The sequence below is a fragment of the Scyliorhinus torazame genome, chromosome 11 (genome assembly GCF_047496885.1).
Source record: "Scyliorhinus torazame isolate Kashiwa2021f chromosome 11, sScyTor2.1, whole genome shotgun sequence".
Lineage (NCBI taxonomy): Eukaryota > Metazoa > Chordata > Chondrichthyes > Carcharhiniformes > Scyliorhinidae > Scyliorhinus > Scyliorhinus torazame.
Genome location: NC_092717.1, coordinates 93,521,974 through 93,546,286, shown reverse-complemented (window position 1 = coordinate 93,546,286; position 24,313 = coordinate 93,521,974). Strand labels below are relative to the sequence as shown.

The 24,313-nt window shown below is 51.2% G+C and overlaps 1 long non-coding RNA gene across 1 annotated transcript in view; it reads right to left on the bottom strand.

The window, feature by feature from the left end:
• LOC140385394 (uncharacterized) overlaps nt 1-24,313 on the bottom strand; it is a 181,138-nt gene that overhangs the window by 99,099 nt on the left and 57,726 nt on the right. The gene's annotated exons all lie outside the window — the stretch shown is intronic.

Genomic DNA, 24,313 nt, shown 5'->3' with positions numbered 1-24,313 from the left:
AAACTTACTGAATTGTGGTCACTGTTACCGAAATGCTCCCCTACTGAAACATCTACTACCTGGCCGGGCTCATTCCCCAATACCAGGTCCAGTACCGCCCCTTCCCTAGTTGGACTGTCTACATATTGTTTTAAGAAGCCCTCCTGGATGCTCCTTACAAACTCCGCCCCGTCTAAGCCCCTGGCACTAAGTGAGTCCCAGTCAATATTGGGGAAGTTGGAGTCTCCCATCACCACAACCCTGTTGTTTTTACTCTTTTCCAAAATCTGTCTACCTATCTGCTCCTCTATCTCCCCGCTGCCTGTTGGGAGGCCTGTAGTAAACCCCCAACATTGTGACTGCACCCTTCTTATTCCTGATCTCTACCCATATAGCCTCACTGCCCTCTGAGGTGTCCTCCCGCAGTACAGCTGTGATATTCTCCCGAACCAGTAGCGCAACTCCGCCTCCCCTTTTACATCCCCCTCTATCCCGCCTGAAACATCTAAATCCTGGAACGTTTAGCTGCCAATCCTGCCCTTCCCTCAACCAGGTCTCTGTAATGGCAACAACATCATAGTTCCAAGTACTAATCCAAGCTCTAAGTTCATCTACCTTACCCGTAATACTTCTTGCATTAAAACATATGCACTTCAGGCCACCAGACCCGCTGTGTTCAGCAACTTCTCCCTGTCTGCTCTGCCTCAGAGCCCCACTGTCCCTATTCCCTAGTTCTCCCTCAATGCTCTCACCTTCTGACCTATTGCTCCCGTGCCCACCCGCCTGCCATACTAGTTTAAACCCTCCCGTGTGACACTAGCAAACCTCGCGGCCAGGATATTTATGCCTCTCCGGTTTAGATGCAACCCGTCTCTGAAAATCAGTTCTTTTGTCCATGGTTGTGTAGCCATGTTAAATGGCTGCTTCCCGATTAAATTGGTCAAACCCCGATCCAAAATGGCGAACGGCAGAGGCTGATGGGAAAATCAGCCAACAGGACTCAAACGGACAGCTGCAGGTAAAACAGTGTATTCGCCTCTGGGGGAATCCAGACAGATCGAAACCTGCAGCCATTAACACCAGAACAACCCAGCCATCTGCATAGTAAACAGCCCTCCCCGGGAACAATTGCTACACATTAGCAACATAAAGCTACTCCAGACCTCTCGGCACCAGGAGAGGCTAACACAAAGAAAGGTGGGCGACCACCTCCCGATCAAGGAATCGCCCCATTATTGGAGCATATCGAACCAAGTGATTGGGACCAAGTCCAATCACTTGGAACCAGGGTCAAGGTCCGCCCCAAGAGGCGGGAAGCCCCTGGGAACTATAAGAGTAAGGGGCCAAGTTCAGATCGACCCTTCTCTTCCTGCTCGCAACCTTCGCAAGAACCTTTGATAAAGAAAACTGTAAGTTTGACTCCAGCGATCGCTACCCCGATAGACACTCCTAACCATCGACCTTTAGCAGCCTTTGAATCCCGCGGGCTCAGGGCCAATTCGAAAAACCATTTGTTTCCCTGACCTGGTGGGCCATTCCTAAAGTTAAGTATTGGCCTTTTAGTTGTAGGTATTAGTCTAGAAGTAGTATTATTGTATAAGTATTAATTGCTGTATATAATAAATGACCGTTGATTTAATTCTTACTAAGCGGTGTGTTGCATTATTAATCATTACTTGGACTTGAACCACGTGGCGGTATCAGAAAGATACCTGGCGACTCGTGAGCAAAGGTGACAGAATTAGAGGTAATAAACTAAGGCTAAAAAGAGCAACAGTTGGGCCAAGACAGTAATGAGGTCTGGAGTCGAGTGACCCTAATTGGTGCCAGCCTCAGGAGCCATGATTCCGAGGAGCCGGGAGACTCCGGTCTCGAATGGGAAGTACATATTAAAGTAAGTTTAAAGATTCATTTAAATATGCTGATCTGGATCACGGCCAGTGAGGGCATGATCCAGATCGGGTCAGGCGCAGCACTTCGGGAACATTGCAACCGGCTCGGCGCCTGGCATGAAATCCTTTTTTGGGCTCTCCCACTTCTCACCAGGAATAGCAGGATCAACGGCAGGCGCATTGCAGCTGGAAAATCGCACCTATCATCTTGGATGCTGTGCAAGTTTTGGATGCATTGGGGAAACCCCCCCGTCAGGCTGGTCACCTGGAATGTGAGAGGGTTGAATGGGCTAGTTAAACGGCCAGGTGTGCTCACGCATCTGAGGAGTTTGAGGGCGGACTTGGCTTTTTTGCAGGTGGCACACCTGAAGTTGGGCGATCTGACGAGACTGAGAACGGGATGGGTGGGGTTGGTGTTCCATTCAGGGCTGGATGTGAAGACGAGGGCGGGGTGATGGTGTTGGTCAATAAGAAGGTTATGTTCAAGGTGGGGATCATTGTGGCCGATCCGGGGGGAGATATGTGATGGCTAGCGGGAAGCTTGAGGGGATGCCGGTGGTTCTGTTAAAAGTTTATCTCCCCAATTGGGATGACATGGATTTTATGGGGCAGGTGATGGGGAGGATTGATGGGGGGGGAGGGGGGGGGGGGGGGGGGGGGGGGGGGGCGGGGGGGGGGGGGGGGGGGGGGTGCACCGAACATAGGATCTCACTATATTCAGACAACCCATTATCTCACACCCGGTGGGCAGCATTGGGAGTTTTATGGAGATTTGGGAGGCATTTGCTGGTTTTCGGGATACAAATTGAATGTAGGAAAGAGTGAGGTGTTCCCAAATGATGCCCAGGCGCCGCACAGTTGCGCGCAGTTGCATAAACTGAACTTGGCTTGGTTGGTGGAGCAGATGAAGGCGAACTTTAAGAGGTGGGATGTGCTGCCGCTGTCGCTGGCAGGGTGGGTGCAGACAGTGAAAATGACGGTGCTGCCAAGGTTTCTGTTTGTGTTTCAGAACCTCCCAATCTTTGTCCCCAAGTCGTTTTTAGGAAGGTCAATGGGCTGATCTCTGGGTTTGTGTGGATGGGGAAGCCCCCTGCGGCGGGCTTGTTTGGAGCGGGGGCGGGGTGGGGGGGGGGGGGGGGGGGGTGGGAGCTGTTGCTGCCGAACATGATGAATTATTACTGGGCGGTGAACATTGCAATGGTAAGGAAATGAGCCGTTGGAGAGGGGTCGGTGGCAGCGGGTGGAGGTGGCATTGTGTAGGGATATGTGTTTGAGGGCTTTATTGTTGGTGCCTTTACCGTTCCCATGCAGGTTAGGTGGATTGGCCATGATAAATTGCCCTTAGCGACCAAAATGTTAGGAGGTGTTATTGGGTTACGGTGATAGGGTGGAAGTGAGGGTTTAAGTGGGTCGGTGCAGACTGATGGGCCGAATGGCCTCCTTCTGCACTGTATGTTCTATGTAATCCAGTAGTTCGTTGACTCCAACATTATATTTCATAGCTTGATGATCAAATCTCCGAAGCGTTTCGAGCAGGCTTGTCCAACTGACAGACTGGAGGCGCACGGCCCCTCTGGGTTTGGCGCACCACACGTATTGAACATACAACTGACTTAAAATTTTAAAATTCTGTAAAGCTGCTCATCTAATCACAGACTAGTTTGTCCCTGAAATTGCTGCGATGAGACGAGCATCAAACAGTGGGAAGGTAAATTTTCAAGGTAAGTTCTAAGGCCCCATCCTGAGCTAGAGTAGGACCGGAGGCAGAGCAGAGCCAAGAAAGCTAGAGGCAGAGTGGGGCTAGGGCAAGAGTGGGGGCCAGGCGAGAGCAGGGTTGTGTGGACTCAGGGCTATGGAGGTCCAGGGCGAGAGAGGGGCTGGATGACATGGGGCATCAGGGGTGCCACGGGACCTCCAGATCGAGAGTGTGACCCACCAAAGTGTGAGAGTATGTGCAAGTGTGTGCCTGTGTGCGTGAGGGCGAGAGATGATGAGAGAGAGAAAGGGGGGAGAGTGTGAGTCTCTGGCTGTTTGTGTGTATGATTGTGATGAATGTAGGATTTTAGATATATTGGATTATAAGTATTTGGTGAAGTTAGGGTTAAAAGCCTGGGTTATAGTATGTTTGACTGCTGCAGTCATGTTTTGAAAAGAATCTAAGCTTGAAAGATAACAAAGCGTTTAGAAGCCTGATATGTAATTAACCATCATAAAAGCTTGGGCTAATGCAATTTGTTTTGATTAAGGGGATTCCCTGGAGAATTAATTAGTTTCCAGCTTGGTGAGATGAAGTCGTTACTGGGTGGAGCTACGGCATCAGGCCTTTTGAGAAAGCAATTTTCAGTTGAGGTCTGATCTAGTTAAAGGTGTGTAGAGTGAAACAGTTCTGCTCTCACTATACATTAACTAAATTAGATTAACAGCATTTAAAGCAGTACAGACTTGTCTGAAGACAATGAGGAGCTGAAACAAGTCAATTGAAAACAGCTTCTTTTTTTCATAGAATTTACAGTGCAGAAGGAGGCCATTCGGCCCATCGAGTCTGCATCGGCTTGTGGAAAGAGCACCCCATTTAAGCCCACACTTCTAACTCAGTAACCCCAACTCACCTTTTTGGACACGAAGGGCAATTTTAGCACGGTCAATCCACCTAATCTGCACATCTTTGGAATGTGGGAGGAAACCCGAGCACCCAGAGGAAACCCATGCTGACACGGGGAGAATGTGCAGACTCCTCACAGACAGTGACCCAAGCCGGGAATCGAACCTGGGACCTGGAGCTGTGAAGCAACTGTGCTAACCACTGTGCTACCATGCTGCCCCAGAAGACATCAAGCCAGAGTTTCTGCAGGGGTTCAGTCAGAGTCAGATCTGTCCTGTAAAGCAGTGTCAAGAGATCTATTTCTTAAAGAATAACTCTGTAAAGCAAGTATTCTTCTGTGCCATTGGCAAATAGAGGGATCGAGAGCTGAGATGAGCTATTTTCTTGTTGTTTAAGTGAGAATAAAGATCGAAAGGAAGGGTATTGTATTCACTGTGTCTAGTAGTATTGTTTAAGGAGTAATTGTAAACTATTTTTGGGTGTGGTGTTAAAGATTTTAATCCTGTTCAGTAATAAGGTTTTGTTTTAATTTACCATATCCCTATTTCTTTGTGCAATCACTCCTGGAGCGAGGTATCCTCTCCTCACGGTCTAAAATATTGGGATTTCGGTCCAGTATTCCAGCCACTGTTGGGGGTCTGGGATCGTAATGACGAGGGAGACAGAGAGAGCCCTGTTTCCCAGCGCGGTGCGCCCTTTCCAGCAGAGGGATCCACCGTTCCGACAGCCGGCCAATTGGTTTCCCATTCCGTGCCGTTGTGAAACCTGCGGGCGTGGGTGCTCTGCCAGAGAAGCAGAGGATCCCGCTGATGGAGAATTCTGCTGACAGTCTCTGGTTTCTCGTTCACTCTCATCCTGCACACACTCTTACCGGTTTCCCTCCCACAAGTCCCGAAAGACGTGTTGTTCGGTAATTTGGCCATTCTGAATTCTCCCTCAGTGTACCCAAACAGGCGCCGGAGTGTGGCGACTAGGGGCTTTTCACAGTAACTTCATTGCAGTGTTAATGTAATCCTACTTGTGACAATAAAGATTATTATTATACCCAATCTCACAGTGGGTGAGGACGAGTGATTGAGCACCCTGAGACGGGGAGTAAGCCGCGCGTACAACCTTTCGCCCTCTTACACTCCAATGTGGTCATCTTTATTTATTACTCTTTTAAAAAATGAATTGCATTGACATTGTGTTTTTGCTCAGTAAATTGTTGCTTTTTATACCTCAGCTTTACTTGAATTCATGTTTAATGTTGTGCCAAACCTTTTCTTTCCAAAATGTGCTCAATGGTCCCTCGAGTGAATGAAGGTTAATTTAAAATATCTAAACTTGAAAATAATTCAAGTCCATGGAATGTGTCTCCCCCCCCCCCCCCCCCCCAACACCACATCCCGACCCACACACACAAAGGTTGGACAAGCTTGGTTTGAAGGATCCATCATCAACACAAAGGAAAAGAAGGCAATCACTGTTTTTCAAATCAAGATTCAATTCTGGAATTCAGGGTTCATAAATCAATAAGCGCAGTCGAGCAGGATTATTATTAGTTGCACATGTCTTATATAATACTGTAAGGACAAATGCACATTGCACATGAAGAACAGGTGGTAAAAATAAAGGAACAATGTAATTTCTCCCCTGCCACTGCCCTTCCCAACCCCAGTATCTCCACACAACGCAATAAATGGAAGGTGTGCATCATAATACTGTTTTCCCAGTGTAACCTGAGGAAATACATGGAATTATGGTATGGCACTCTGCAAGAGAGCAAATCAAACAATCTTGCATATTAGAACGACTACCCACACCCACTGCATTTAATTTTAAGCAAGGGTCACTTTAGCCATACTGAAGCATGTTATCTACAGGAATCCACTTTCTGTTATGCATAGCAAAAGACCAATTTGGAGTAAACACAATGGCTAATGTTATAACATTTACAATTCAGTAATGCCATTTGCGGATGTTATTTCTTCCCCCCCCCACAATGACCCTGTAACATTCTTGGACACTGGCCCTTGTAGCTAATATGGAGGGTGTCAGTGCCACAAGAGACTTGTTATCGAACTAATAAAGCAGAAATATCAATTTCTTTCAAAGCTATTGCAGTCCATGGCTCCTTTCAATGCACCCTATTCCCTGCAGCATCTGCTTTCTGGCGTTATAGATGGAAAAAGGCATTTTTTATCTTTTTAATAATTAATGAAAATAACTTGATTACCATCCAGTGTTCTTATGATACAGAAGCCATTTACTCTGTCACATAAAATGGATCACAATTAGCTGATGGTAGCAGTAATTGCACAAATAAGTGCTTTGAAAATGTTAAGGAATTCAGATTTACTTAAAACTGCATAAAGTTAATTTCTGCGACCTTGACTTGTACTCAGCTGACTGATGTCAGAGCAGCGTGGAACTCTTCTATAATTTGGCTGAAATATAGCCTGGAGCTAAAGGAGGAGGGTCAAATTAGCCAGCGTTCCTGCTCCTGACCAGTATCCAGTAATCCCTGTTTGACAGTGTGTATCATCCACATAAAAACAGAACACGGCAAAGTTATAATGCGCTCTGTGGTCAAAAACCATTTTTGTTTGTGGAACAACATGAGTTACATTTGGCAGGAAAAAGGGGAAACTAAGTAACTACAGGGCTGTCAGTTTGACATCAATTGTGGGAAGGTTGTTTGAATCTACCATCAAAGATCGGTGACTAAGTATTGAGATCTGAAAGAGATGATTTAAGATTTGTGAATGTTAGGTCATGTCTAATCTGGTTGAATATTTTGAGGATACTAGCATGTAGCACAAGGAAGTGTCTAGGGACCGTATCTATATGGACTTCCAGAAAACATTTCATAAGGTTCCGCACATGAGATAATTAGCAAAAATGAGACTAGACGAGATTGTCTAATCTTGTAACATGCACTGGTAATTGGATGTGAGGTTGCGGTGCTAATAAAGAGTTTATTGTTTGATTAACAGGATGTGATAAATAGAGCTGGACCTTCCCTGCGGGCTTCTGAACCTTGCTGTCAAGCTCAAAGGTGCACCAGAAGCTTGTCTCACTATCCACTTCAGAATGATGAGAGGGCTTTCAAATTTGGATGGGCAATTGGAGACCTTTCATCTTGACAGGAACAGCAGGCTGTTACAGTGGGTAAGTATGGGAGAGGGTGCTTCAAAATGGAGGTGCCCTCTCTCGAACCGTTTAAATTTAAATTTAAAAAAGCCACTTGCAGCCAGACCATCACTGTTGCTTTTGTTTACCATGGAGCTGATTTGGGTCCTAAACTTTACTTAGAATTTCCAGCGCAGAAGGAGGCCATTCGGCCCATCGAATTTGCACCGGCCCTTGGAAAGACCATCCACTTAAACCCGCACCTCCACTCCATCCCTGTAACCCAGTAGCTCCACCGAAACTTTTTGGACACTAAGGGCAATTTACTATGGTCAACCCACCTAACCTGCACATCTTTGGGCTGTGGGAGGAAACCGGAGCACCCGGAGGAAACCCACGCAGACACAGGGAGAACGTGCAGACTCTGCACAGACAGTGACCAAAATCGGAATCGAACCTGGGACCCTGGAGCTGTGAAGCAACTGTGCTAACCACTGTGCTGACGTGCTGCCCACATCACATCTATTAATGACAGATGAAGGGATGGTGTTGCATATCCAGCTTTGCAGATGATCCAAAGTTAGGATACACAGTAAACGATGTATATAGGAGCTGAAGGTTATAAATGGAGATAGACATACTGCGTGAGGAGGCAAAGCAATAACAGCTGGAATAAAATGTGGAGGTGTAATGTAATTTACTCAGGATCTGAGAAAGATAAATCAGAATATATTCTTACTGATGAGAGACTATAGTAGCTGTGGACAAGCAAAGGCATTTAGGTGTCCATGTTCACAATTCTCAAACAACCCAACGCTGCTGGTTTTTGTACTTTTACTCGAGATTAGAATGTAAAAATGAGGAATTACCACTTCATTGTTTAGAGCTTTGGTCAGGCCCCATTTTACATTTCAGTATTGAAGATACGGTTGAGCCCATGCAGGTATGAGGATTATTATGTTTTAAAAACTGTATTTTAAGGTTACATTTAAAAACCTTGAACTGATTTTAAGAAGGCTGAATATGAAAATGGCTCCAAGCTACTAGACAGATTTGTGGATCAGATTGTGTCTATCTTTCAGGGGAACAAAGACCATCTTTAATTTAATTATGGCTCTCTCTGGTCTCATGCCGGAGATAATGAAATTTTTAAACGCCTCATTGCAAGAAAGTAAATGTTGCCCTCGCCAGAACAAAAGCCAAAGCTACAGGTGGGAAATGACTTCAAAGTGCTCATTTAAATTTTCTCAATAGGTGCTATTTAACATACTGTTTCTAAGTGTCATTTCAGACGGGTTTGGCTGGGAGTTTCTCCCCAGCTCTGTAGGTGATTTCCCCACCGCTATCTAACCACACTTATAGATTTCATAGAATTTACAGTGCAGAAGGAGGCCATTCGGCCCATCGAGTCTGCACCGGCTCTTGGAAAGAGCACCCCACGCAAGGTCAACACCGCCACCCTATCCCCATAACCCAGTAACCCCACGGGCAATTTTGGACACTAAGGGCAATTTATCATGGCCAATCCACCTAACCCGCACATCTTTGGACTGTGGGAGGAAACTGGAGCACCCGGAGGAAACCCACGCACACACGGGGAGGATGTGCAGACTCCGCACAGACAGTGACCCAAGCCGGAATCGAACCTGGGACCCTGGAGCTGTGAAGCAATTGTGCTATCCACAAGGCTACCGTGCTGTGGACAAGCAAAGGCATTTAGGTGTCCATGTTCACAAATCACCTTTTTGGGCCCTAGGGAGTTTCTCACCGGGCTAGTCCACACTTACAATTATTTTCGTCACTGTAGAATTGGACCCTCTGGCCAGACCGGCTCCTCAGAGATCGTCCACCATTTTGAAAGGGTGCCCTAATCTCTAAGTGAGCTTGAGGTCCCCCACACTCCCTACACATGGGAAATGTCACCCCCACACACATGAGCATTACCCCACATACACCCAGTGAGAACGTTCCACTATGGGGTCGCTGAGAGGCCCCCTTTTCAGGCCTTCAAACACCCCCTTTCTGCCCCCCCCCTTCAGAACCCTGAACCTTCATACCCCCAACCTTCTGGAGGCCCCTTCAGACCCGCCCATCACCCCCACCCCCCACCCTTCAGATCCCCTCATCCGCTCCTTTCATGGGCAAGGCCCCCCCTCAAACTCTAACCCTTGGCAGTGCCACCCTGGCATCCAGAAACCTATTGAATCTTCCCACCCACCAGCATGAAGTCACGCAGGCACAATTACTATTGTTTTTTTACAACGGGGACCAGGCGCCATGACCTCCGACAGGGAAGAAGTAGGTGAGTCCCCCTCTCCACTTTGTACTAGGGTGTACAAGGGGACAGATTCCACTGACCAGTTCCAAAAGTGGGTGCTTCAAGAGTGTTGGGGGTTTGGGGGACATCAGAGTGCTGTGTCAGTCTGCAGGCTGCGCTGATAGGAAATGAAAATGAGCACTTAGTTTACAGCTGTTAGTGACATGGGTGTGCCATAAGACCAAAAGGTACAGGAGCAGAATGAGTTCATTCGGCCCATTGAGTCTGCTCCGCCATTCAATTCTGGCTGATATGTTCCTCATCACATTCTCCTGCCTTTTCCCCATAACCCTTGATCCCCTTATTAATCAAGGAATCCCTTTGTTAATGAAGAACATGAGGGGCGGGATTCTCTGATCCTGAGGCTAAGTGTTGACGCCGTCGTAAACACCGAAACGTTTCCCGACGGCGTCAACATGGCCTCAGGATCAGCAATTCTGGCCCCTACAGGGGGCCAGCACAGCACTGGAGCGACCCACGCCGCTCCAGCTGCCGATCCCAGCGTCAAGTGGGAGCCCCCGGTCCGCGCATGCGCGGTGGGACCGTCGCGATTTCCGCGCATGCGCGGTGTCTCCCTTCCCCGCGCTGGCCCTGAAGCAACATGGCGTAGGGCTACAGGAGCCGGCACGGAACAAAGGAGGCCCCCAGCCCGAGAGGCCGGCCCGCCGATTGGTGGGCCCCGATCGCGGGCGAGGCCACAGCGGAGGCCCCACCCTGGGGTCAGACCCACCCTCCACCCCCCCCCCCCCCCCCCCCCCCCACAGGCCGCGCCCGGACCCTTCCACGCCGAGGTCCCGCTGAGTAAGACCAGGTTAGAATGGCGCCGGCGGGTCTCGGGTTTTTCGGTACGGCCGCTCGGTCCATTCCGGGCAGAGGTCGCTGGGGGGGGGGGGGCCCCGTAGAGCAGCCCCCGAATGGCACCGCGCCAACCGCGCCAACCACGCCCCAGGCTGAGAGAATCCCGCCCCAGATTTGTGCTAGAGGTGCTGTTACCTACAGGGCTACAGACCAAGAGCTAGAAGATGGAATTAGACAGAATAATTTTTTCTTAGAACCAGGAGCAGGAGTCGGCAATTTAGCCTCTCGAGCCTGTTCCACCGTTCAATATGATCATGGCTGATCTCACCATGGCCTCCTCTCCACCGACCTGCCCATTCTCCATAACCCTTCAACCCATTATTACTTAAAAATCTGTCTCATTCCTCCTTAAATTTACTCACTGTCCCAGCATCCACGGCACTCTGGGGTTGCGAATTCCACAGATTCATGGCCCTCATCTCCGTTTTAATTTGCTACCCCATATCCTGAAACGATGATCTCTTGTTCTAGAATGCCCCACAAGAGGAAGCCTCTGCTCCACATCTACTTTATCCATACCTATATCATCTTATCTACCTTAATTTGATCTCCCCTCATTCTTCTAAACTCTAGACGTGTAGGCCTGACCTACTTAATCTCTCTTCACAAGACAAACCCCTCATCTCTGGAATCAATCCAGTGAACCTGCTCTGAGCTGCCTCCAATGCCACTATATCTTTCCTCAAATAAGGGGACCCAAACTGTGCACAATACTTCAGGTGCAGTCTCACCAATGCCTTGCATTGTTGCAAGAACACTTCCTTACCTTTATACTCTAGTCCTATAGTTATAAATGCTAACTTTTGTGAGGGCCACGAAGAATCCAGCACAAGTTGAAGGATAGAAAGAAATAACATTTATTTACAATAACATATATATATATATACAACAGCAGTAACTCCCTTGCTGCTCACTCCTCTCTAGCTGGTTCCAAACTGGCCAGCTTTATTTATGCAGGGAATCTGCTAATGATTTCTCCGCCCCCCCTCATTGGGTAAACTCATACTCCCAAAGGATTGTGGGATTGTCATTAGTCCCCAGCCAGTGGTAAGCAGGCAGGTTATAACATCCCTCCCCCCCAAAGTCCAAGGAATCCACCGAAGACCCTGGCGAAGGAGGGCATCGGACTCGTTTTGCCACAGGCCGGACACCATTTGCACGAGGTGCTGGATCGGGCGGTGTGTAACGAGACGGAGAACGGCGCTTCCATGATGAACGGCGTAGCGGTTGTACATCCACGGCCAGTGGGCCTGATGATTCCCCCTCTGAGGCATCCTGTGCCTCTGTGGTAAACCACTGTACTGTATATTATGTGTATTGTGGCAGACGGCCACTGTCTTATAGTGGAATGTGGTAAACCACTGCCCGATGGCTCTGCCTCCCCCTCCCCGAGCCCGGTGTAAAGGTGGCTGGTCTCTGTCTCTGATCCAGTTCAGGATCAGAGGCCAGGCGGCTTACAGTTTAGTGTATTAAAGCCTCAGTTACGTTCACCACTCGCCGTGTGTTTATTGATGGCATATGAAATTAATACATAAACTTCTAGTATGAATTCATCACTCAAGCCGGATCGCCTGGAGCTGGACCCACAGGCAGCCGACGCCATGGCAACATTCGAGCACTGGCTAAGCTGCTTCGAAGCGTACCTCGGATCCTTCACCGAAGACTTCACCGACCTCCAAAAGAAGCAGATCCTCCACGCACAGGTGAGCCCAAGAGTCTTTCTCCTCGTCAGGGACGCCCCCTCGTATACGGAGGCAATAATGCTGCTGAAGGGACACTATGTTAAGTCTGTGAGCAAGGTGTATGCTAGGCACCTTCTTGCCACGAGACGACAGTGCCAGGGGGAATCACTAGCAGAATTCCTGCGTGCCTTGCGGGTACTCTGCAGGAACTGTGACTGCCAGGCGGTATCGACTACCCAACATGCGGAGCTGTTGATCACGGACGCCTATGTCGCAGGCATGAGATCAAACTACATCCGCCAGCGATTGCTAGAAGGGGATACACTCGGCCTCCCAGAGACAGTGCAGCTCTCTAACTCGCTGGAGGTGGCCTACCAGAACATGGAGGCCTACACCTCCGACCGCGTGGCACCCTCGTGGTCCTCGTGGGCACCGCCATCACCCGACCCGGGTATGGCGCAAGCCTGTACCGCGAAGCAGCCCGCCAATGCCGGAAGCCAGAAGTGCTACTTTTGCGGCCAGGGTTATCATCCTAGACAACGCTGCCCTGCACGGAAGGCGACTTGCAACGGGTGCGGGAGGAAGGGCCACATTGCAAAAGCCTGCCAGGCCCGATCTCTCCCTAAAGCTTCCAAGCCCAGCAGCGCTGCCTGCTACCTGTCGGGGTCGCCCCCAGCTGCCGCTCCACCCGCCATGTACGACCCGTGGGCACCGCCATCTTCGATTTCAGCCGCCACGTGCGACCCATGAGGGCTGGCATCTTATGCGCCATCTTCGATGCCACCCGCCACCCGCGATCCACGGGGGCCGCCATCTTGGGACCACTCCACAGCCTCCCGGGGGCCCTGCTCACCCGGTCGTACGCTGGCCACCGCTACCTCCGACCAACCTACGAACCGTTTTCCGACGCTCGCCTCCATCACACTCGACCAGTCCCGGCCTCATCACCTCACAAAATCGATGATGACCGTCCGGATCAACGGGCACGAGACAGCATGTCTTTTCGACTTGGGGAGCACAGACAGCTTCATACACCCAGATACGGTAAGGCGCTGCTCCCTCACTATCTTACCGGCGACTCAGAAAATCTCCCTGGCTTCCGGAGCACATTCAGTAGCAATCCGGGGATACGGTGTCGCGACCCTTACTGTACAAGGCGTAGAGTACACTAACTTTAAGAACTACGTCCTTCCCCATCTCTGCGCTGTCCTATTACTGGGGCTCGACTTCCAGTGCCACCTCCAAAGCCTTACTTTAAAGTTTGGCGGACCCCTGCCCCCCCCTCACCGTCTGTAGCCTCGCGACCCTTAAGGTCGCCCCACCCTCGCTCTTCGCTAACCTCACCCCGGACTGTAAGCCCGTCGCTACTAGGAGCAGGTGATACAGTGCCCGGGATAGAACCTTTATCAGGTCGGAGGTCCAGGGACTCCTGCGAGAGGGGATCGTTGAGGCTAGTAACAGCCCCTGGAGAGCCCAAGTGGTGGTCGTCACGACTGGGGAGAAGCATCGGATGGTCATTGACTACAGTCAGACCATCAACCGGTACAAGCAGCTTGATGCGTAACTCCTCCCCCGCATATCTGACATGGTCAATCAGATTGCGCAGTATCGAGTCTTCTCCACAATTGACTTGAAGTCCGCGTACCACCAGCTCCCTATCCGCCCGGAGGACCGCCTTCGACGTCACCAATGGGGTCTCGGTCTTCCAATGAAAAATGGACCAAATGGTTGACCAGTACAGGCTGCGGGCCACGTTCCCGTACTTAGATAATGTCACCATCTGCGGCCATGACCAGCAGGACCATGACGAAAATCTTTGGCACTTCCTCCACACTGCTAAACTCCTGAACCTCACTTACAATAAGGAAAAATGCATTTCCTGCACAACCCGCCTGGCCATCCTCGGCTACGTTGTGGAAACCGGAGTCCTAGGGCCCGACCCCAACCGCATGCGCCCCCTCATGGAACTCCCCCTCCCCCACTGCCCCAAGGCCCTGAAGAAATGCCTGGGGTTCTTCTCCTACTATGCCCAGTGGGTCCCCAATTATGCGGACAAGGCCCGTCCACTTATTAAAGTGACCATTTTTCCCCTGACGGCTGAGGCCCGCCAGGCCTTCAACCGCATCAAGGCAGATATTGCCGAAGTCGCAATGCACGCTGTGGACGAGTCCATTCCGTTCCAGATGGAAAGCGATGCGTCGGACTTTGCTCTGGCCGCTACCCTCAACCAGGCGGGCAGGCCCGTGGCTTTCTTCTCCCGTACCCTCCATGCCTCAGAAATTCGACACTCCTCCATCGAAAAGGAAGCCAAAGCCATCGTAGAAGCTGTGCAACATTGGAGGCATTACCTGGCCGATAGGCAATTCACTCTCTTCACTGACTAACGGTCGGTTGCCTTCATGTTTCACAATACACAGCGGGGCAAAATCAAGAACGACAAGCTTCTGAGGTGGAGGATCGAGCTCTCCACCTACAACTACGATATCTTGTATCGACCCGGGAAGCTCAATGAGCCCCCAGATGCCCTATCCCGCGGTACATGTGCCAGTGCACAAGTAGACTGGGTTTGGGCCCTCCACAATGACCTCTGTCACCCGGGGGTCACCCGTTTCTTTCACTTTATCAAGGCTCGCAACCTGCCTTACTCCATCGAGGAGGTCAGGACCGTGACCAGGGACTGCCAGGTCTGCGCGGAGTGCAAACCGCACTTCTATCGGCCAGACAGGGTGCACCTGGTAAAGGCCTCCCGCCCCTTTGAGCGCCTCAGCATCGACTTCAAAGGGCCCCTCCCCTCCACTGACCGTAACGTGTACTTCCTCAACATTGTTGACGAATACGCAAGATTCCCCTTTGCCATCCCGTACCCTGACATGACCTCTGCCACTGTCATCAAGGCCCTGCACAGTCTTTTCACCCTGTTCGGGTTCCCCACCTACATCCACAGCGACCGGGGCTCCTCCTTCATGAGCGACGAGTTGCACCAGTTCAGGACGACCAGCTACAACCCCCAGGGCAACGGACAGGTGGAGAGGGAGAACCCGATGGTCTGGAAGGCCGTCCTTCTGGCCATACAGTCTAGAAGTCTCCCAGTCCCCCGCTGGCAGGAGGTCCTTCCCAATGCTCTCCAGTCCAGTCGCTTCTGTGCACTGCCACCAACGAGACCCCCTCATGAACGTATGTTTGCCTTCCCCAGGAAGTCCACCTCCGGGGTCTCGCTCCCATCCTGGCTGACAGTCCCAGGGCGTGTCCTCCTCCGGAAGCATGCGAGGAGCCATACGTCAGATCCCCTTGTCGAGAAGGTCCTGCTCCTCCTCCATGCCAATCCACAATATACCTACGTAGCACATCATGATGGGCGACAGGACACAGTCTCCCTCCGGGATTTGGCACCTGCAGGTTCCCCAGCGACCATCACCACCACCCCCGCCCATATACCGCCCCCCCCTCTCCACCAACTCAACAACTGGGTGAAGAAGAGGACAACACGCTCCCGGACGCGCAGGTCTCAACATCGGTGTCCACACCACAGCCGGGACTGAGGCGATCAAGGCGGAATGTCAAGGCCCCCAACAGACTTGATCTCTAAGTCCACTTCACCCCCGCTGGACACTTTTTTTAAACAGGGGGTGAATGTGGTAAACCACTGTATTGTATATTATGTAGATTGTGGCAGATGGCTACTGTATTATGGTAAACCACTGCCCGATGGCTCCGCCCCCTCAGGCCCGGAATAAAGGTGGCTGGTCTCCACCTCAGATCCAGTTCAGGATCAGAGGCCAGTTTAGTGTATTAAAGCTTCAGTTACGTTCACCACTCGTCGTGTGTTTATTGATGGCATATCAGTCTCCATCCCGGAGTCGGAGTCCAACGCCTCCGTCATCTCGGCGTCTCTATCTCCACGTGGTTCTGCAACGACCTGCGCAGGCTTTGATTGCGGCACTAGAGGAAGATTGTGAGGAATACTCTCCACTGTGTCTGGTCTCTATGCCTGTAGAAATGAGTTCCGGGGGCGGGGAATCTTTGGAAGAGATGGTCTTCTGGACTGAACGTGGTCTACATGCTTGCGCTGGAGACGACTCTGGGCTTGCACCTGGTAAAAGACAGGGCCCATTCAGCGAAAGATAATGGCAGGGACCCACTGGGCACCACCAGCAAAATTTCAAATGAACACTGGGTCACCGGGGGCAAACTGCCGAATCGGCCGATGCCGAGAAAAACCATGTCCCTGCCGTTCTTGAGTGCGACGTACATTTGCGCCAATGTCCGGGAAAACCATGCTAAGGCGGGTGCGATGTGTCCGGCCCATTAGGAGTTCCGCGGGAGCTACTCCAGTCACCGCATGTGGGGTGGTCCTATATGAAAACAAAAAACGAGCCAGTCTCGTGTCCATTGACCCGGAAGACTGCTTCTTTAGGCCCCGTTTGAATGTCTGCACTGCGCGCTCCGCCAACCCATTGGAAGCCGGGTGGTATGGAACGGTGTGGATATGGAGTATGCCGTTCATCTTCATGAATCTCGCAAACTCCTCACTTGTGAATGGAGTGCCGTTATCCGTGACCAGCACCTAAGGGAGGCCATGCGTACTGAAAGACAAACGCATCTTCTCGATTGTTGCGCAGGACGTTGTGCCTACCATCTTATGCACCTCTAACCATTTAGACTGGGCATCAATTAATAGAAGGAATATGGATCCTTGAAAAGGGCCGGTGAAATCCGCATGCAAGCATGCCCAAGGCCGCCCTGGCCATTCCCAGCGATATAGGGGCCCGGCCGGCGGAAGTTTCTGATGCTCCTGGCAAATGGAGAGGTTTTGGGCCACCTTCTCAATGTCGGTGTCGAGGCCTGGCCACCAGACATAACTCCGGGCCAACATTTTCATTTTGGTCACACCTGGCTGCCAATTGTGCAAGTCTCTTAGTATCAGCTCCTGTCCTTTTTCCGGGACAATCACACGCGTCCCCCACAAGAGGATACCGTCTTCCACGTTAAATTCTGACAGCTTGGAGGAAAATGCCCGAAACTCACCTGGGAGCTGTCTATGCTGCCCACCATACAGGACTATGTGCCGAACCTTTGACAGGACTTGCTCCTTCTGGGTCCACTCACGGATCTGTGATGCCGTGACAGGCAAGGAGTCCATAAAATTTAGGGTTGCAACCACCTCACCGGTCGTGGGGATCGACATGGGGCCGGTCGATAAAGGCAATCGGTTCAGTGCGTCGGCATTCGCTATCTCGGTTCCTGGTTTGTACTCCAGAGAATACTCGTAGGCAGTGAGCAACAAAGCCCAGCGCTGGATCCGTGCGGAAGCAATGGGCGGTATTGGCTTATCCTCTCGGAAAAGTCCCAGCAGAGGCTTATGATCAGTCACGATGGTGAAGTGGCGGCCATACACGTACTGGTGGAAGCGTTTCACTGCAAAGACCACTGCCAGGCCCTCCTTCTCGATCTGCGCGTACTTCTTTTCCGCTGCAGTCAATGTGCGGGAGGCGAAAGCTATCGGCCGCTCGGCCCCGTTCTCCATCTTGTGGGACAGGACGGCCCCAATACGGGGATGCATCACATGTGATGAGCAAAGGCTTTCCAGGATCATAGTGGGTTAGTAACCCAGGCGACGACAATTGTTGTTTTACCTGCCGGAAAATGGTTTCTTGCGGCTGACCCCAAACCCAGGTGTGATTCTTCTTCAGCAGAAGGTGCAACAGGGCCAGCGTAGTTGCCAGATTGGGGAGGAACTTCCCGTAATAGTTTACGAGCCCAAGAAAAGAACGAAGATGCGAAGTGTCAGTCGGGGCAGGGGCCTGTTGAATTGCGTGCACCTTCTCTGCGACGGGGTGCAAACCTTCGCGGTCCACCCGATAACTCAGGTAGACTACTTCCTTTGCCTGAAAGACACACTTTGTGCGACGTAAATGGACTCCAGCATCTGAAAAGCGTCTAAGGACAGCCTCCAAATTTTCCAAATGTTCCTGCTCCGATGTCCCTGTAATCAAAACATCGTCTAAGTAGGCAGCGACACGCAGTTAGCCTCTCAAGATGCCCTCCATGACTCGTTGAAAAATAGCGCAGGCAGAGGATACTCCAAAGAGCTATCGTGTATATTCATACAGGCTCCGGTGTGTATTGATAGTTTACATATGGCCGGGAGGCAGGGTTCAGCTCCAACTGTAAGTAGGCGTTGATGTGTTGGGTGCTCTGCTACACAGATGAACCAACACGGTTGCGAATGGTACAACTCAGTTTTATTACTAACATTTATTAACAGTGGTAAACTGGTTACTGAGGTTCGATCATAACCCTAGAATCTGTGGACCTATCCCTAATACTATATTGGAGTGGCACTCAGCACATGGTGGATGTCTGACTGGCTTGCTGTGAACTCTGTGCCCTGAGCTGTCTCCTGCTGGAATGCCCGGGAAGTGTCGTGTTCCCTGTTTTGTACTGTGTATGCTCTTGCCTGTGATTGGCTGTGGTGTTGTGTGTGTGTTGATTGGTCCGTTGATCTGTCCATCAGTATCTATGTATATTTGTACCATGATGTTTACCTGAATATCATGACAGGCGTGACTCATATCTAATTTTGTGAACGAGAGTCTGTCTGCAAGCTTCGCGTAGAGATCCTCTATGCGAAGCATTGGACATCGGTCGAGCCGGGAAGCCGTATTCACTGTAAGTTTATAGTCATCGCACAAGCGAACTGTGGCATCTGGCTTCATTACAGGTACAATTGGCTCTGCCCAGTCAGCGAAACGGACGGGCCTGATAATACCCAAGGTCTCCAAATGAGTGAGCTTCCCTTCTACCCTCTCAAACAAGGCGTAAGGCACCGGGCGCGCCTGGAAATAGCGTGGCGTGGCTCCTGGTTTGACTGGGATACGGGCTACGGCCCCTTTTATTTTCCCCAACCCGGGCTGGAATACATCTGGGTACCGTCCTAGCACCTCAGTCAACCCTCCAGAACTTGTTTGGAGGATGTGCTGCCACTGCAGCCGCAAATGGCGCAACCAGTCCCGACCCAACAGGCTAGGCCCGTGGCCGCGCACCACGATAAGTGGGAAACGCCCCTCCTGGCGTCCATAAACAGCAGGAGTCATTGTAGTTCCTGCAATGTCCAATGGTTCCCCCGTGTAGGTGGCCAACCTGGCCTGTCGGTTAATGTAAGGGTCTGTATACCCTGCTTGATGCAGTCGAATGTCCTCTGGGCGATCACGGAGACCGCTGTGCCAGTGTCCAACTCCATCTCAAGCGGGTGACCATTGACCCGTACTGTCACCTTAATGGGGGCCACATGGGGAGCTGCCACACAATGCAGCTGCAGGTAGTCGTCCTCCGTCTCCGCGTCCTCGGGAGTAGTCGCCGCACGTTCATCCAAATGGAAGGTACGGCCCCTGGACTGGCCCCAGTTTCTGTCAGAATGTTGGCGCCTCTGGCGCCCCCAGGACCGCCGTCCACGACGGGGTCGGCGCCTACAAGTCTTGCATGGACATGGCTCCTCATCCATTGGTTCTGGAGAAGGCTCCCTTCGGGGAGGAACGTCCGGCGCCCACTGGCGTCGACCCGGATGTAGCCTCGCCCAAGGTACCGCAGGGGTGCGGGGAGATGCTTTTGGACAGAAGGGGTTGTGCCCCAAGGCGTGCACCTCCATTCCCTGTAGCTCCTGCACTCCCCATTCCACGCTCTCTCGGGACAATGCTATTTGAATGGCCTGTTGAAAAGTCAATGTTGGCTCAGCTAACAACCTTCTCTGGGTGGCCACATTGTTAATGCCGCAAACCAAACGGTCGAGTAACATTTCTGACAAGGTCTCACCATAGTCACAGTACTCCGCAATCCTGCGTAGCCTGGATAGAAACTCTGCAAAGGATTCTCCTGGGGTCCTCTCAGCGGTATTAAACTGGTAACGCTGGGCTATCGTGGACAGGGTTGGGTGAAAATGTTGCCCCACTAAGTTCACATGTTCATCAAACGCCTTGGTGTCCAGCGCAGCTGGGTACGTAAGGCTCCTAATCACCCCAAACATATGCGGGCCACAGGCGGTGAGCAAAACGACCACCTGGCACTCGTTTACGGTGATGTTGTTTGCCCGGAAATAGTAACACATCCGTTGTGGGTGCTGGTTCCAACTATCCAGCGCAGCATCAAAAACATCCAAATGTCCGTACAGAAGCATGGTGTAACAGGAAAAACAAAAATCCAGGGAGGTGGCTTCAGCAGCGTAGACAGCTATCCACTTTAACCCTCATCGCCAGTTTTGTGAGGGCCACGAAGAATCCAGCACGAGTTGAAGGATAGAAAGAAATAACATTTATTTGCAATAACATATATATACACAACAGCAGCGGTAACTCCCTTGCTGCTCACTCCTCTCTAGCTGGTTCCAAACTGGCCAGCTCTATTTATGCAGGGAATCTGCATCCCCTCGTTGGGGAAGCTCATCCTCCCAAAGGATTGTGGGATTGCCATTAGTCCCCAGCTAGTGGTAAACAGGCAGATTATAACACTAACATTCCATTCGCTCTCTTTATTATCTGCTGCAACTGCATGCTAGTTTTCTGCAACTCATGCATGAGGACACCCAGATCCCTCTGCATCGGAGCACCCCAAAGTCTCTCCCCATTTAGATAATAAGTTGCCTTCCCATTTTTCCAACCACAGTGGATGACCTCACACTTATCCATGTTAAACGGGGCATCTTTGAGTACGGGGGGCGGAGGGTGGGGGCAAGGATTTAAATGTCATGCAGTGACTGTCTAGGAGTCTTTAGTATACAGGCCTGATAGCAGTGAGATCTCGGGAAGATGCAGCCTGAGGAAGAACGGTGGCTCTTAGTCGTGCGGATTTGGAAAGGAATTATGCCCTCTAACATTACTCATCAAACTAATTGGCCATCATGAGATAACCCTTAACAATGTCAGGTGCTCACACTCTCAAAGCCAAGAATATGGGTGAAAACTCATGTTTCAAGATCAAAAGGTTGAGTGCAGGGGATCGAGAGGGAAATGTGTAAGCATAATTGCAGAACTCCAGCGTTTCCACAGCGGACCCATTAGCCATCAAGGTTTACATATGTGTCCAGTTGACCCTGCCAAGAGGGATAGGTGAACAGTTAAGCTGCCTGTCAAAACCCCTAGTGATTTATCTATTGAGGGAGGGGGGAGCCAGATGGGAGGCCTCAGGCGATTCTGAAGGGGCGAGGGCATTGATCGGAGCCGGTCAAGCAATGAAGTGGGAAGGGCAACAGACATGTGAGTGAGTGCTAGCTGCTGGATAAAGTATAGGAATGGCTGCTTCCAGGATCTGGAGGACAATGGGTGAGGAAAAGGTCTCAGGTTAACCAGCTGGGGCACCAGCCTGACTCTCTCATCCCTCGCAGCTTTCTGAGATATCTCAGAGTGGAACCAGTGTAGCTGACAATTCCTCTCATAACAGTACTGGAAGAGCACAGATTCCAACAGGAACAATCAAGGAGGGCCCAGTGCCTGGAGGCCAGTGGGCCAGAGGGCAGGCTCAAGGCCCGACACAGCACAAGTCAACCAGAGGACTCGAAGGCAAACGAAGAGACCGAGGGTTTACAGGGCCCGGGTGTCTTTCATGGAGCTGTCAGGCAACATTTGCCGCAGGAGACTCCGCCTCAACAGGGAGACAGTGCGGCACCTGTGTGACATTGTAGCCAACTTAGCACCACGTGAAGGAAGAGGTCACCGACTCCCTGTGGTCGTGGAGGTCATGGCAGCCCTAAATTTGTATGCCACGGGATTGGTCCAGGGCTCAATGGGTGACCTGCGTGATATCTCGCAGTCCTCCATCTACAAATGCATCCGCGAAGTCATGGCAGGGCATCGGACTACATAAATTTTGACCCAGACCAGGCCCATCAGGACAAGAGGGCTTTGCGATTCATTCCCATCACTGGTCTGCCACGGGTGCAGGGGATGATCGACTGCACTCATGTGGCTCTACATGCCCTGTAGATTCAGGAAGTTCCCTTCACAAACAGGAAGGAGTTCCACTCCCTTGATGTCCAAATGGTCTGTAACCACCTGATGAGGATCATGCAACAGTGTGCAAGTTTTCCAGGCAGAATGAATGATAACTTCATCCTTGGGTGATCTCAAATCTCTGGGATACTTGAGGGTCACCCCAGGCTACAGGGATGGCTTGTTGAGGACAAGGAATATCCACTGAGGTCTTGACTGATGACTCCAGTGCAGAGGTCTGAGACCGAATCAGAGGCCTGTTACAACGGGGCTCAAAGTTTCACCCAGTCTGTGGTTGAGTGGTGCAGCGGGCAGCTTAAGATGCACTTCAGCTGTCTGGACAGATCTGGTGGGGCCATGCAGGACAATTACCAGAGGCTCTCCCACATTATTGCCCTTCATAACTTGGCTCATCGGAGGGGCAACATCCTAGATGATGACCAGGAGGAGCGGAATGTCTTCTCTGATGAGAAGAAAGTCCAGGAGGGAGTGGAGGGAGAGGTGAGAGAAGAGCCAGAGAATAGAGGCCAGGTGGAGTTGAGGGTTCGCATGGTCAGGCGATCCAGGGATGCCTTGACCCCTTCCCACTTCGTTCAATAACAGCATAATGTTGTGTGACAGCTCTAAAAGACCCCCGGCCCCCACCCCGAATCTCATAATCCCTGCGCGACCAAGGGGGAATGTCCACATGAAAACAAGTGTTCAGGTTCCTGGGCCTGGGGAAGTCCTTGTGCCTGCTGAGCCTGTCAATGCAGGAGGGTGACAAAAACTCACAGTGAGGGAATCTCTGATGCCCCTCAGAGTTTGACTCCCGCCTGTCTGCTGCCAGCACACTGACTCACCGGCTCATGTACAAGCGAGGTCAGGGCCACATCCTATTGTCCCATAGCCCAGTGGAAGGAGGGTCAAAGAGAGTGAGGCCTTCATGTTGTGAACAACAAGAGGTTTTAATAAAGTAACAAGTGCATTTGTGACATTTCACTATGACCTCCAATTATCTTACTTTACTCGTGACCATTCTGTGCCCCTGCCGCTCCTTACTCTTATGAACCCTCCAACTACGTCGTGATGTATTCCCAGGGTGTACATGCGAGGTAGAGGCAGCGTGCTGCCTTCCCGCCCTGTTGCCTGAGATGCCTTTGGTAGGTGTCCTCCGGTGGGCCCGGATTTGGAGGGCCCCAGCCTAATTTTGGGTGATACTGATGTTGTCACATCAACCTATTCTGCCTGCTGCCCTTGAGATGGGTCGGTAACAGGAAGGGGGGATTCAGAAAGACTGATCATTCCCAGGTTCTACTGGATGGAAGACCCTGGAATGTGCTCCAGCACTTCTTCCTCTCTCCTGGGGCTCGTAGGCCCCTGGATTACTCCATGGGATGGAGGGGCAGCTGGACTGAGCTCCAGAAGCCTCTACACCATCTGGTGCTGCCAGTCCTAGAGGTCCTCCATGGTCTGCACCATGATTTTCAGCCACTCTGACAAAATAAATCTGGGGGTATGGTTTCCACATTCAGTCTGGTGGGGCAAGATCTGACAGAGCCGGCCCCACATAATCGGGGCACCATCTTTAAAAGGCACCCCAATCAGCAATGAACTTAAACTCCCCACATACCCACCATGGACACAGAGGACCCTCCAAAGAGCATTGGGGAGATCCTACCCTCACCACAAAGATACCATGCTCTCCCACTCCTCTCCTAACCGCACAAGAATCGGAGGCTCTCTTCCCCGCCCCCCACAGTATCACAAGCACTTTCCTCTCACAGGCAAGTCTCACCCTCCCCAACAATGGCAAGCCCCCCTCCCCACTTCACTCGCAGGTTCCCTCCCTTTCAATGGCAATTCCCCTGCCCTTCAATAGCATTGGCCCTCCCCTGCAACCACACATAAGG